The sequence below is a fragment of the Mirounga leonina genome, unplaced genomic scaffold (genome assembly GCF_011800145.1).
Source record: "Mirounga leonina isolate KUSES-001 unplaced genomic scaffold, KU_Mleo_1.0 Mir_127, whole genome shotgun sequence".
NCBI lineage: Eukaryota > Metazoa > Chordata > Mammalia > Carnivora > Phocidae > Mirounga > Mirounga leonina.
In genome coordinates, this window is record NW_023270316.1 from 70,864,530 (window position 1) to 70,878,961 (window position 14,432).

Genomic DNA, 14,432 nt, shown 5'->3' on the forward strand with positions numbered 1-14,432 from the left:
ATCTGCGTTTCTACCAAGTGCGCAGGCGCTGCTGATACAGCTGTGCCAGAGGCCGCCCTTTGGGAACCGCTGGGTTACAGGATGGTGATAAGGGCTCCAGACTGGGCATCCTGGACACAACGCCCAGAGTCACACTGCAAAACTGGCTTGGCCAGGTAGTTGCTGCACCTGCTGCTTCCACTGCCAAGCCCCAAGGCCCACTGCCTCTGCTGCAGGCCGGAAACCCGCACAAGCTGGAGACGGTGCGGACGCCGCTCCGTACCCAGGGGTCGGAGACTGACTAGACATTAGTGCCTTTCTCGCCCTTGCTGGAGACGGTCCAAAGCATCTCCACTTCGGTGTGAGACAGGGCAACCTCAGGGACCTCAGGAAAAACTGCTTTTTTTGCTCCTTTTCCTGCTTCTCTTCTTGCTAGGACCTGCACCCCCGCCTTACACACACCTTATAGAACAGATCAGGTATGACATTAACTCCTTGTAAAGGTCAAGGAGTTAATGATTTCTTTGGAGTCTTCCAGCACCATGGATATGATCTAAAGAGTGACTGGGCAGGGTCCACATGAAGCTTTTCCAAGACCATGGACTCACCAGGACCCCTGGCTCCAGGGCATAAGTGATTTATAGAGGACACCTAAACACTCCTTTCTGTTCCTGGGTGCCTGGGAAGACATGTACCCCAGGCCACAGTTTTCAGGAAAAACCCCAGACCCCAAGCAAAGACGAGACTCTCTCTCCTTTTCCTTTCGGAGTCCCCCAGACACTCTGCTATATCTGCTCTCTCTTTATCTTCAATAAACTCTGCTCTCACTTCCTGCTGGCTTATGTCTGATTTCCATCCTGCAGGAAGCCAAGGACCCTCCGGGCTGGTCCAGAGGGACCCCCGCTGGGTCCTCGGACCAGGCCTGCATGTATGGTCTGTAACCAGAGGGGCAGTATAGGGGGGACGCTGACAGCGCCCACACCGCACTGCACACCAGAGCATCTGCCTGGGGTAGCCTGCTATTTTCATAACCGACCTAAGGTTACTTGTGGAATCCCTAGGGCCAGGGAGTTGGGAAAACAAAGACTCAGCATCCCAGACTTTAGTGCCTAGGAAATCTTGCTAGGAGAGGTTGGGGTGGTTTTGAGTGAGGCATCTGTTGTAGAGTGTATTTTTTTTTTTTAAGATTTTATTTTATTTGAGAGAGAGAGAGAGAGCATGAGTGGGGGGAGCAGCAGAGGGAGAGGGAGAAGCAGACTCCCCGCCAAGCTGGGAGTGTGACGTGGGACTCGATCCCGGGACCCTGAGATCATGACCTGAGCTGAAGGCAGACGCTTCACTGACAAAGCCACCCAGGCGCCCCTGTAGATTGTATTTTTCACCTTGCTTTCTGGTACAGGGCCTGAGCCCTAGGACCCGGCACAGAGCGGGCCCTCAGCGGGCCCTTCTTCCTTCTCCTTCCCCTGTGGGCTAGCCTCAGTCACCCGCCTCCAGCATGCCCATGTGCCATGCTTGAGAGTTTGCCCTGCTGATAAAATCTGCCGGGCTCCTGTCTGGGGTCTTCGCTCCGATTTTTTCCACAGTGAGGTGGGCTCTCTGAACACGCTAGGCGTACTGGGGGGAGCAGAATTTTGCAGTGATGGGTCTGCCTCTGACTATCCCCCTGTGGGAGTGTCACCGGGGCTCACCTGGATTCTGGGTCACTGTGATCTCTCCCCAACTCCTTCCCTCCCAGTGCTCATCTGCAGAGACTGGAACCCAGGTGTGGCCCCTCTGTCTTGAGAGGCTCTGAGACCGAGGCCATTCCTGGAAGGAAGATCTGATAGCCTTCCACGAACGAGCTGTAAAACGATTTGGAGTGAACCGTCTCTCCGGGCGGCTTGCAGCTCTTCCAGTGGTTTCCACTGGCATTAGTGGGCAATAGATGCAAACAGTCAAATTGCCTGTTCTCTACCACTAGTTCAGGTCAAAGTGTCATTTAGTCAGCTTCCAAGGCTTCCTCAGTCCTCCTGCCTGGGAGCGTGGAGGTGCGGGCTGGGGAGAAAGGCCAGGCGTGCTCAGGGTTCAGGCGATAACTCCTCCCAGCCTCTTCCTTTAAAGCCACACTGCAGTGCCACCCACAGCCTTTGCCGACCATGACAGAAGCAAACTGCTTTTAAAATTTTGGCAGCGCTCATAGTGTCAGAAGCCAAGCTTTAAACAGAGAGGCGTCATGACACAGCGGAAGGAGCGGAGGATTTGGAAATAGGTCTCCAGGATCAACTCTTTTCTCTCTATTGACACGTTGTGTGACTCTGGACACATTTCTTTTTCTTTTTCTTTCTTTTTTAATTTTTTAGATTTTATTTATTTATTTGAGAGAGAGAGAGAGAGCACGAGCCGGGGGAGTGGCAAAGGGAGAGGGAGAAGCAAACTCCCCACCGATGGCAGAGTCCCACTGATGGCTCGATCCTGGAACCCTGAGATCATGACCTGAGCTGAAGGTAGACACTTATCCGGCTGAGCCAGCCAGGCGTCCCTCTGGGCACATTTCTTAACGTTTCCTTGACTCAGTGTCTTCACCTGTAAAAAGAGAAAACTCTGCCTTGGAGACCTGTGAGGATGTAATATTAAGTGCTTGATATGTATTGTCAAATGGCAGCAATTGGTACTATTTCTAGCGAGGAGCACGGAGGATGGTCACAGGTTCGTAGCTTGTTTGCTTATGCTCATGAACACGTGTACCTTCTCAGGATATGGACGGTCTTAGAGGAGCAGAGATTTTATTTGTAAATTCCACTCATTGGCCATCTCAAATTCTGTCTAGAATAAGGCGGGGTATAAAAATTATTTTTTATATTGTACATTCATTTACTAAGTGAGCACTTCCCCTGTTTGGTGTAGGAGATACAGATCTGAGAGAGACAGCACCTGCCCTCAAGGATCTTACAGTCAAGGAGGCAAGGCCATCACGCACATCTGATCGCAGACAGTGAGATGCATTCAATCACAGGGATGCGTCCGCAGTGCTAAGAGCCTGGAAGAGGGGCAGCAAGCACCATGGGCAGGCCTTTGCATGCCAGACCAAGGAGCTGGGACTCTGTAGGCGGTGGGAGCCCCGCCAGGAGAGAGACCTGGGTGGCTTTGCATCTGGAGCCCTCACTGCTGCAGCTGGGGCTGGAGGGACAGGGGAAGGTGGGACGGCCAGCAGAGACACCACCATCCAGGCGAGCAGTGGCAAGGGAATGAAGACCATGGGTGGATTCCAGGGCTGGCGAGAGGTCCCCTCCACAAGACGAGGTGGGTGCCTGGATGCAGGGATAAAGCCAAGAGGCAAGGACATGGGTGACTTTAGGGTTCCTGGCTTATGCGGCTGGGTGGATGGTCGTGCCTTGGGCCACATTTTCTTTGAACGCAAAAACAAAAATCATGGCCTATTCTTAGTAATTCTGATTCCCTGTGGGTATTTTTGGTACCAGAGTTTATTTCGTTGTCCCATCTTCTCTAAGAAAATTCTATCTGATAACTAGTAGAGGCTGTAAATAAGAGCAGAAGAAGGGCAGGAGTCTTTGCTTCCCCGCCCCCCCACCCACCTCCCCGGATGGGAAGCAATGTGGGGTATTTATTTGCTGTTAACTTACACAGCCTACCAGCGTGGAGAGGGGTGGTGGGTGAGGGCTTACACAGCCGCTCAGGTACTGCCCAGTTGGCCAGGCAAGTTCTCAAAACAGCTTCTGGCTTGGCCACTTCGCCGGACACCAGCCCCACAGGTTATGAAATGTTTAATACTGTGTTTTTATGGGAGAAATGCAACAAGGAGATAGAAATGTGTTGTAAAGGTGGTCTGACCAGATATTGCTCAACCGACTGGCCTCAAGAACAGGAATGTTTCTGGCCAATACACATTTAAGGGAGAGAAATGAAAACAAAAGCAATCAAATGGTATTTTTCTCAGACTTGAAGGGAAGATGCATTCTCAGCTTGAGAGAGACTTTCTTTTTCCTAATTAAGATGAATGTAATGTTTAATTACAAAGACCCCAGGTAAACTAAAAATGGACTGTTGTGAATTTTTAAAAGGTAAAAGGATTCATGTTGGAAGAAGTGGACTCTCGCTGAGTCTCAGATGACTCAAGTGTCTTTTGCATTATGAAGGACTGGGATTTTCAGCTGCACAGCATATATGCTTACCGTTGGGGCGTGTGTGTGTTGTGTGTGTGTGTATTTATCTCACACCAAAGACCGAAATCTCACAAAGCCTTGGTTAGCAGGTGTCATGATTATCCTATAAACACAGCACACTGTGGATTGCTGCCACGTAGTTATTTTCTTCAGACATATCTTTGTGGTAGAATGTTCTCTCTCTCTTTTTTTTAAAGATTTTATTTATTCATTTGAGAGAGAGAGAGAGCACAAGCAGGGGAGAGGGGCAGAAGGAGAGGGGGAAGCAGACTGCCCACTGAGCAGGGTGCCCGATGCGGGACTCGATCCCAGGACCCTGGGATCATGACCTGAGCCGAAGGCAGACGCTTAACCATCTGAGCCACCCAGACGCCCTAGAATGTTCTCTTTCTGGAAGCCAACGACTTCTAATACTGGATTCTTGAGTGTAGCAATAAGCCTCCCCAAACACAAATACATTTCCTGCGTTTTAAAAGTAATGGCCCGCATAGCCATTCATCTCCATGACTGGTGATTCGTGCAAAAAAATGGGATCTAAGAAGTGTTAATGAAGGAACCATCCTTGAACACTGAACAGTCAGAACCAAGCCTTCTAATGGACACCCAAGCATGCAGTTAGGGGAAGGAAGGTTTGAGGTTGAATCCTAACTGAACGTCTCTCGATAACCTGCAGCCTGGGCAAAGGTGTGTCCCGATGCTCCGTGGCGTGCTTGGAACTCCCCAGCTGGTGGATTGAGAGTTGTTTGCTCGCCCTGTTCAAAACGAGAGGTGTAAAAGGACACCTGAAAGACAACTCATAATTTGTAACTGACTGGCGTTGCTTGACGAGCCCCGTGTATTTATAATCTTTCAAAGCCACATGCAAAAGTCCCCGTGCCTCATTAATCATCCAGCTGCAATATTTTTGTCTATCATGCTGTTTGTTACCACAAGACCTGAACTAAAGTAAACTTCTCCTTCCCAAGTTTTGCCTTGTACCAGAGCTACTGCGCTAGTCTTTCTAAATTATCGCAACCCATGTCTGTTTCAGGCTGGTCCCCGGGGGCTGTAATTGCAGAAGTATAACCTGGCAGTTAGGTCACATGGTCCAAGGAACCGCCGGGGCACCAACGTGCTTCCTGCCAGACGACCTTTGGCAGCTGGAGACACGGGTGCCCCATCTGCAGCCGCTGGCTGTGTGTGCGCTCCGCTCTCTGCTATTCCCAGGGCAGAGTGGAGGTGCCTGTTGAAAACCCCGAGTCAGAACTTGGAACCCTGAGCTCCCGCTCTGCCACCATATCAATTTCCTGTTAATGGAGTGGCTTGCTCAGGTGTTAATTGGCAAGGATGTTTGTTTGCTTTTGTTTCTTATAAAAAGAACGGTATTTTAGTCTGAGACATTTCCTACTTTTGAATTAGCTTAGGGCATGTTTCCTACTAGAAAGATAAGCATTATCTATACAAGGATGCGGACTATCTTCCTCGGTTTAACCCTTGGGAACGGAGGCTGGCTTCACAGTGGAGGGGATTCAGGCAGGGCACAGCCTGTGCATGTGGGGATGTGGATGCTGGAGATGCTGGGCCCGGGTCTGATTCGTATCTCAAGCCTCAGTGTCCTCATCTGTAGCAGAAGGTAGTCGTGAGGAGTCCACGAGCTAATGCGTATGAATGACAGCCACACACAACGAATGACAGCCCTCACACTGTTCCTTCACTAACTCATTTCCCCCTCAGAGCAGTTCTGTGGCAGAGGCGCTATTTCTATCACCCCCGTTTGACAGATGGGAACTTGAGGCCCAGAAAGGTACAGACAGTAACTTGCCCAAGGTCACGCAACTACTGAGGGGCAGACCTGGGATTTGAAACCAAGCTTGACTATGGAGCGCACGTTCTTATTTATGACATTAAACTTCCTTTTGTAAGATAGTTGGTGAGTGCCGTGTACTTGGTAACTATCCAGTAAATACCAGCAGGGAACGCACAGCCAATTTCTCATACCAGAAGCCATGTTTCTCCTCTCTGGATATTATGCTAAGCGTCATGGGTGACCCTTTAAAGGCCTAAAAGTACTGTTTACTTCTCCAAGGGTAAGTCTCTTCTCTGTGGCCTCAGGAAGTTGGAGCAAACAGAAATGTGGTAAAGGTGTTAAGGCATCAGTCAGCGTGGGGATGGTAAGATGCCGCCATATTGTGGCCAAATCGTGCCAAGCCAGTGGGGGGGCACTTTAGAACACGGGGGGATCTTGATGGGGCTTGCTGTGACAAGGAGGAGACACTTCGTCTGTGTGCATTTGACTAGGGAGGTGATGGAGAACCTTAGGTGACTTCCGGTCCTGGGAAGGAGAGCTTGGGGCGGAGTCCTGGGTCCTCTGAGTATCTCAGCTGCATTCGAAGTTGGAGACTGAGAAGGATGATCGGGGCTGATCGAGAGAAAGCAGTGTGAGTCCTCCCCCAAGCCTCTGTCTTAGAGACTCTGGAAGGTGTTTTAATAGTAAAGAGATGCCCATGGGATGAGACAGCTTGCATAGGTTTGGGGGTAGCTGTGACTGGCATTTGCTCTCGGAAGACTAGAGATGCCAACACTCCTATGCTGGAGCTTGCTTTAGATTTTTACCCTCTGTGTAATTCTGCTCCATGACCGGCCAAGCACTATTTTAGGGGCTGGCAATTCGAAGATAGTAGAAAGTGCAGTCCCTGCCCTTAAGCCCCCAATGTTCGTTGGAAGAGACAGACAGATAAACAGAAAATACAAATCAATAGGGTAATCCAGAGGCAAGCATGAGGGATCATGGGACCTTTGGGAAGGACCTCTAATTCTGGGAGGGAGGTGGTGAGATCAGAGGCAGCTGGTGATACCTACCGAACATCAGCCTCTGAGGCAGAAGGAGGTGGAAGGTAACAGGGAGCTAAGAGATGAGCAGTTTTGTCTTGATGGGGCTTAAAATATTAGGTAAGGCAAGGTAGGGGATAAAGGTGGGGAGACAGGGCCACGTGTAATAGAGGAAGGCGCTCAGGCTTCTTTGGCTCTCCAGCAATAATAGTATCGCTAGATATATGAGTGGCTTTGTAAATAGATCCCTCGGACAGCAGTATGGAGGATGGGATTCGGGGGAGAAGAGGCTGAGTCAGAGAGACCTGCTGTAGTGAATTCAGACAGGATGAGGGCTTGAGCCAGGACTATGATGATAGGAAAGGCAGCTAAATAAACTGAGCAGGACTCGATGTTTGATTGGTCATGGGTGGAGTGTTGGGAGAGAAAGAATTTGGTGAAGGCTCCCACGTTTCTAGCTTGGGTGGCTGGGAAGATGGTGGTGCTCCCACTGAGTTGGAAGTTATAGGGAAAAAGCTAGGTTAGAACAGGAGATGATGAGGTCAGTCTTTTTTTTAAGATTTTATTTATTTATTTGAGAGAGAGAATGAGATAGAGAGAGCATGAGAGGGGGGAGGGTCAGAGGGAGAAGCAGACTCCCTGCCGAGCAGGGAGCCCGATGCGGGACTCGATCCCGGGACCCCAGGATCATGACCTGAGCCGAAGGCAGTCGCTTAACCAACTGAGCCACCCAGGCGTCCTGATGAGGTCAGTCTTGAAAATGTTGAGTTGGAGGTGCCTGGTGGATATTTAAAGAGAGGGTCCCAGAGGCGGTTCCAGAGGCCTGCGCTAATGTCATGAGCATCTAGTGCACTGTTGAAACCTTGGAGGGGAGATGGGCTCAGCGGGGAGCAGACCAGTGCTCCGAGAAAGGACTGTGGCATTTCCGGCAGCCTGGGCTTGGGGCGGAACCAGCGCAAGGCACCAGCGGCTGTGCAGCTCAAGGGCTCCGGAATAGAGCAGACTCCTGTGGGCAGAGATGCTGCAGTCTACGCTGGCTTTACAGGAGAATCGGACAGAGTGGGCCTGTTGCCGGGCTTGAGACATTGTGTCCCAATGCTGGTTCTGATGCAGGGCTGGGGAGAAGGGTGGGCTGGGGGAGGAGAGGGGCGTCGCAGTCCCCTGCCAGCCAAGGGGGCTCTTTAAAATGGAAACGTTTGAACTATTGGTGAAACATCATGAAACGTTCCGGTCATTGGTGTCTAGGCAGAGGTTCTCGGGCAGGTGAAGGCAGGAAAACACCCGTCGGGCCTCTTCACATCGTGCCGGCGCTGAGATTTTCACAGGTCATAGGCTTGTGACAGGCTTGGGACCTGTCCTCAGGGGAGGGGGCAGTGTGGGTCCATTTTGAAAAAAACTCCTGGGGGTGATCCCTCCCAGGCGGAGAACCCCTGCTCTAGAGGACGCAGGACTAACTGGAGAAAAGTCTCGGGAACCCTCCCTCTACTTTGTCCCCCTAAGTTGAACTGTTTTCCACCAACACTTCAAAGCGTCCTCCAGCCTAACAGGGGTACAGTCCCACCATGGAGAATTTCTACACGTTACTGCTCACCTTGCAGTAAAACAATTACAGAATCATCACTCACTCACCCGGCATTATCAGGAAGGCTAGGGGGAGCACCTGAAGCCATGGTGCTCTTTCTAGAACACCATGAGATATTGACATATTTATCTCTATTAAATGATTTCAGACAATTTTACGGGCAGAAAGTATGACTCTATAATATATGTATGCAATCTAAATTTACCACCAACTGTCCATGAAAAAAAAAAAAATCAAGCTGTCACACCAAGCCTAATTGGTGATTTCTGTGTTTTTCTGCTAATTTTTGTTAGCTGTGCTCATTTATTTGTTTTATCATATAAGTGTTCACTGGCAGACAAGTGGTAGCAGTTGCCAAAGTCTTAAGGAAAATCTAGGAGACAAATTTCGGTGCCGTATACTGAGGCTGTGGTGCCTTTGGGACAAGAGTGCGATTCCATCACTCCCTGAAAATCGGTAAAAACCGCAATCATTGCATTTTACTCGTAGAACCCCTGAGTCCAGCTTACGAAATAAATCCTTGAGAACCACTGACTTCAATGATGACATTTATTTCTTCTTTAACTGTCAAACAGCAGCTGTGTTTATGTAGATATTCTTGACCCAAGTAATGGGCGAGCTTTATGGGATCTGAGAACCCCACTCAAAATGAAAAGCTGCCTCTGTGTGTTCTAGCTGTGGGGACTTGGTCCCTGGGTTCTTTCTACCCTGAACACGTCCCCCTCCCCCCCTTCCCAGTCTGTACCAACAAGAAGCCTTGCTTCTAGGCTCCACTCATAGGCCGTTTGCTAAAAACATATTATATCAAGGACTGAAGGTCTCACAAAGAGAGAGAGGCCTCCTCCAGATTCAGGCACTGGTCAAGAGCACTGCTTGGCGCTCCGATTTCCACCTGAGTACCTTCAGGGCCAGGGAGCTCACTTCTTCACAAAGAAAAGGTTTTCAGGAAGCCCCTCTGATTTCCATCTCCAACTTCTAAAATCACCCAACCCTTAAATTCTGCTTCGTTTTTGCCATCGGCACTTTCTCCCTTGTAGTGTTTTTACTTGGGTCCTCAGTCTGTCCCTCTGTGGTAAGTGGCTCAGGTTTTGGAATCATTTGGGCTAGAACCTTCAACTCATAACTACCTTCACCATTTACTAGCTGTGTGACCTTGGTGAATTCCTTAACCTCTCTGAGCCTCAGTTACCACATACTTAAAATGAGAATCCCATTACTGCCTATTTCAAGGATTATCATGAGGCCCATGAAGGAAACTGCCTGACAGAAAGCCATCAATGTAGCGGAGATATTATTCTTATCCCCTCTCCTGGATTACAAAATCAGCGAGGGCTGGGACCTCTTCTTGGATGTCTTTGAATCTCCGCCTACCAGTCAGTAAAGTGCCTGTATGAAGAATCTAATGAACGTACGGCATGAAAGAGACTGAGCTGACCAAGACAGACAGGAAGCTTGGGTAATTATTTGAAATGTCTGAAGTCTTCAGAAGGCTTAAAAATGTAATGTCAACCCTCCTGCAAGAGAAATGTGTGGCACAGAAAACCCAGGGCAGAAAGCAGAGAGCACGGCAAGTTGGGACAGGAAATGAAGATGAAATTGGGAAAGGTCATGCGGAATCAGGTCAAGTTCTGGGGGAAGAAGGAGCAAAGACATGATGTGGCGAGCGCTAATTAACGTGGTTAAAGAGAACAGCATGGAGCAGTCAATGCCGGTAGAGCAAGGAGCCCGGCTCCCAGGCTGCCCCAACGTAAAAAACAAAAGCAATCTCTCCACCTCACGACTCCTTGCAGATGAACCTGCAAACCTCCCTGTCTTGGCTTTCTAGATGAGGACTATGATGGCAGAGTGGCGGGCCTTCCCAAGATGTATTAACCCTAGAATTTGCTCCTGGCTCCTGTTTAGGCCGCAGCCTCTTCCTGACATCCTTTTCCTCTGTGCATGGCTGTCGATGCTCATCCGGGAGCAGGAAATGATTGCATGCTTTGTGCTTTTCTGCAGTTGGTCTTCTAACGAGAAAAACAAAACAAGGCAAGAAAGCAAGCTGGATGTTTAGAGAGATTCTGAAAGCATTTCAAGACTAGCTGTTAACCGAGGCAAGAAAGGAAAGGTGGAGGCTGGCCATTCAGATTCCCCGGAATGGGGACAGGTGGGAATTCATCTCCGGCTGGCCTATGTGTATCGTGCACTTCAAAGTGACTTTACAGGTTGATTTGGAGATTCCAACCCAGGAGCAAATGGAATACCTTGCAAACTCTCGCCTGTACGATACATTTTTTGAAAAGAGAACACCGCTCTGGGAGAATTTGGGAGAGTAGGCAGAGGGGACAGGGCCACCCACGAATCACGCACCATCCAGATCGAGTCATGGCCTTTTTTTTTTCTCCCGGAGAATCAGCTGTTAAACATTCACCAGCACACTGCTGTGTATAAACAAGATCCAAGAGGAACCAGTTAACCTACCAGAGTGAATAAAGAGTTTGGCACAAAACTGTGGGCAGATAAGTAGATAAGGTTAATTGTATTATGTATCCCTTCGTTAATGAAAGCCTGGTAGGAACACTACCGAATGTGACTCAGCAAATTAGCGCCATTTACTGCACAGCCTTCGAAGCCATAGAATTGGCTTTTATTATTCTTTCTTTCCTTTTGTTTTTTTTTCCCCCCTAAAATGGAGGCCTCCAGTTGCAGAACTCCCCGTTTACAGCTTACACATGCCTGATGGGCATGAAAAGTCGAGTGAAGAGTCCGGTGTAAGAACTCAGGGTTTCGCCTGCAGCTGGTGGCTGCAGGTGCTGCAGTGGAGGTCAAGGTTGAGCGGGGAGGTCCTAGAAGTGTCAGCTGAGGTCTGGTGTTTGTAACTCACACGGCTGAGGTCTGGTGTTTGTAACTCAAAGCTGGATTCCCATCCCTCTCCTTTATACCTTATAACAATTTTCCTTCAGTAATCCCGCGTCCCAGAAGTGCTGTTGAGGCCGGAGGGCGGTGAGTGTAGTTTAACTTCACGGTATGCTTGAGAGATGGGGTCGTTATGGAGTTTGGGGATCGTTCTCCATGCATTCCAGAAACTGCAAGCCTTGAGGTCCACTCCACCGGTCGACCAGCTTTTTCAGCTGAAAGACTATGGTCCGGCTTCCCAAAGTCCTGTGTCCATAGAATCCAGCCAGGTGCGACCCATAGTGTCCATTCTGGTAATTTCAAAGGTGCAACAACATTGTGTAATGGAAAAGATGGGGTACGGAGTTTGGAGTCAGAAGACTGAGGTTCAAGGCAAACTAATCTCTGGTGCTGAGATCAGAAAGCCGTTGAGGGTTTTCTGGGAAAGGACCTGAGGGGATTTTCTGGGTGATAGAAATGTTTTGTTTTGTTTCAAGGTAGGCTCCACACCCAGCCCAGAGTCCAACGTGGGGCTTGAAGCTGAACTCACGACCCTGAGCTGAAATCAACAGTCGGACGCTTAACCGACTGAGCCACTCAGGCGCCTGTGGAGATGTTCTGTATCCTTTTTGGGAGGTAGTTACACATGCATATACATTTGTCAAAATTCAGCAAATGACAATGATGATCTGCACATTTTGTTGAATGTAAATTATACAGCAGTTTTTAAAAAGGGCAGGTTCAAGTGCTGGTCGTCTCCCTTACTGTATAGACAAGTCCTTCATCTCTCTGAGCCCTGGTTTCCTCCCTGAAAAATGGAAGGACCACTTATACCTGCGCCATCGGTGATCACATATATTATTAAGTGACACTACGTGAGTTAAAAGTGCTCTGTAGGGCGCCTGGGTGGCTCAGTTGGCTAAGCAACTGCCTTCGGCTCAGGTCATGATCCTGGAGTCTTGGGATCGAGTCCCACATCGGGCTCCCTGCTCAGCGGGGAGTCTGCTTCTCCCTCTGATCCTCCCCCTCTCATGCTCTCTGTCTCCCATTCTCTCTCTCAGATAAATAAATAAAATCTCTAAAAAAAAAAAAAAAGTGCTCTGTAAATGATGAAAAGCCCTGTACATAGTGACTCCCGTTGTTCTGCTTTTCCTCCAGCTGCCTTCTAGAGCAGATTATTGAGCTGGTACAAATCTGTGGGCTCTGCCCTGCAACTTCCCTTGGAGATTAGTGTTTATCTATTTTAAGGAGACTCTGGAGGTATCAAAAGGCTGCAGAAAAGCAAATGGAATATGGATTTGCTGGAGACAGGAGGGCGGGCAGCAAAGGGAACAGCTGGGGAGAAAGCCATCCATCCAGCTGGGCAGCAGGGCCAGCCGGGTGCCGAGAGGGAGTCGCTGAATGCCTGCGAGAGAGAGAGAGAATGAGAGAGAGAGAGAGAGTCGTGACCAGGAAAAGCAGCGTGAGTAAAAAAAAAAATCACATCTTGCCAAACAAACTGGGTCACATTCGTGATGGAGTTAGTCACTGAGCAGAGCCGGGAGAGCATTTTCAGGGGGAAAAAGCACGGTTGGGGGACCATGGTGACTCAGCTGAAGAGGCAAAGGCCTCTTGGGCCTCCTGGCCTGGTGGGGTAGTTAAGTGAGAGGGTCCTTCTGTGGCTCCTGCAGTATTTTGGGTTTGAACTCGATCTTGACTCCTAAAGGCAATCACAAACAACCTTTACATTGGAATCAAGAGCACAGCACACATTTTAAAATGGAAAAATCTTAGCGAGAAGCCAAGTTAAACTGGGACCGGAAGAGCGGGGAGGCCATTGCGGAGCTCACCCCCGGAATTCGAGTGGGAGGTGACAACTGCCTGAGTACAACCGAGCTCCTGAGTGATTACACTGGCAAAGTCTTTCAGTGTAGCAACTTTAAAGTCTGAGCAAAGAGCAAATGCCCTTTGGCAACAAAAATCTATAAGATGATTGAACAATGCCGAGATCAAATTTAAAATTGTTGGCTACTAAAATAAAGTTAAAAGAGGGAAAGATGTAGCAGGAAGAAACAATCTACAAGACAAATCTGATGTGTGAAATTTTGATTTTATCCTCATTATAAAAATTTTGGTGCTTTCTGCTAGATGGTTCTGCCAAGAAATGTGATATGTTGAAAAAGAAGAGGAAATGTACTCTAGATGCTGAGGCTATAAAAGGCTGTTTAAAGTGACAGGAATGAGTCGAGGTTCTCCCCATGACCGAGGTTATAAAATTAGGATCTTAAAACTACCAAATCTGGGTGAGAAAAAAAAACTCCAGTAAAAGCCATATCTAAATTTATCTTAATATAACTTACATTTTCCCACAGTGTTTGTCTTTTCTCTGGGCATGTTGGATTCCTTAGGCTGTTAATTCCCTCCCGAAGAGCAGTCTCTGTTGGAGCGTGGTGGGGAGCTGGGGTGAGGAGGCACAGTGAGAAAGCAAGGGGGCTTCTTTCCTACAACCTCTGAATCGGAAAGAGGGTGCGGTGAGACGTGGACGCTAGCATGTGGGGCGCATCACTGTGTTGATGCCTGGTGCTCAGGATGCTGATGGAAACCTAGCTGGGAGCAGCCTTCCCCACCCAGGTCTTTGTCTTACTGGTAATCTGATGCCTTCAACCTGCACCTCAACACTCGGTGATTCCATTTTTCCTTTTCTACCTGTACCACGCTGTTAATGAGTACGTGGGGTCTAGGACCTCCTGCAGCCTGGGGCCGGCTCCATGAGCTTCTTTACCCCTTTTGTCCCACGTCTTCAGGAACAGTTGGACACACACCTTCTCCCCCCAGTCACTCACTCATGGGCTGTGAATCCTAAGGGAATCTCTTCTCTCTCCCTGGCTTCAGAGGGAGATTTGGGTTTGAACCTCAGGGCCGTGACTTATTGGCCATCTGGGAAACCTCTGTGAATGCTGAGTTTCCTGAGAGGTGGCACGGAGTGAGTGGCCAATACACAGGGGCTATAAATAGCTGCTTCACATTTTTGCCAAAGACTGGACCGGACG

General features: G+C 49.1%; 1 long non-coding RNA gene across 1 annotated transcript in view; it reads left to right on the top strand.

Moving 5' to 3' along the window:
• LOC118009540 overlaps positions 1–11,927 on the top strand; it is a 42,744-nt gene extending 30,817 nt beyond the window's left edge. Inside the window, exons 5-6 of the long non-coding RNA XR_004678969.1 lie at positions 2,863–3,258; positions 11,901–11,927. This is a non-coding gene — a long non-coding RNA (uncharacterized LOC118009540). The remainder of the gene's footprint in view (positions 1–2,862; positions 3,259–11,900) is intronic.
• The last annotated feature ends 2,505 nt before the right edge of the window (positions 11,928–14,432 follow it).